The following is a 330-nucleotide window of genomic DNA, read 5'->3' on the forward strand; positions in this document are numbered from 1 at the left end:
GGCAGGGGTGGAACTGGGTGAGCTTTAGGGTGTCTCCCAAGCCAAGCCATTCCATGATTCCATGATTCAAGGATCTGTGTCCCCAGAGGGTCTCGGTGTCTGCCCTGTAGCGCTTTGTCCCCTGCTGGTGGCATGTACTGATTCCTCACAGACCAATCCTTTCCCACTTTAGGGAATGTGTTTGGATCCAGGAGCCCCTGGCAGGGCGCAGCAGCTGCCTGTGGCAGGAGGAATTTCCTTGCTTCCTGACAGAGCAGGAGGAATTGGTGGTGGTAGCAGGGCGAGCTCAGGGAGTTCAGGGTGGGGGAGGCTGGGGCTCAGAGCAGGATC

Source organism: Geospiza fortis, unplaced genomic scaffold, assembly GCF_000277835.1.
Source record: "Geospiza fortis unplaced genomic scaffold, GeoFor_1.0 scaffold1103, whole genome shotgun sequence".
Classification (NCBI taxonomy): Eukaryota; Metazoa; Chordata; class Aves; order Passeriformes; family Thraupidae; genus Geospiza; species Geospiza fortis.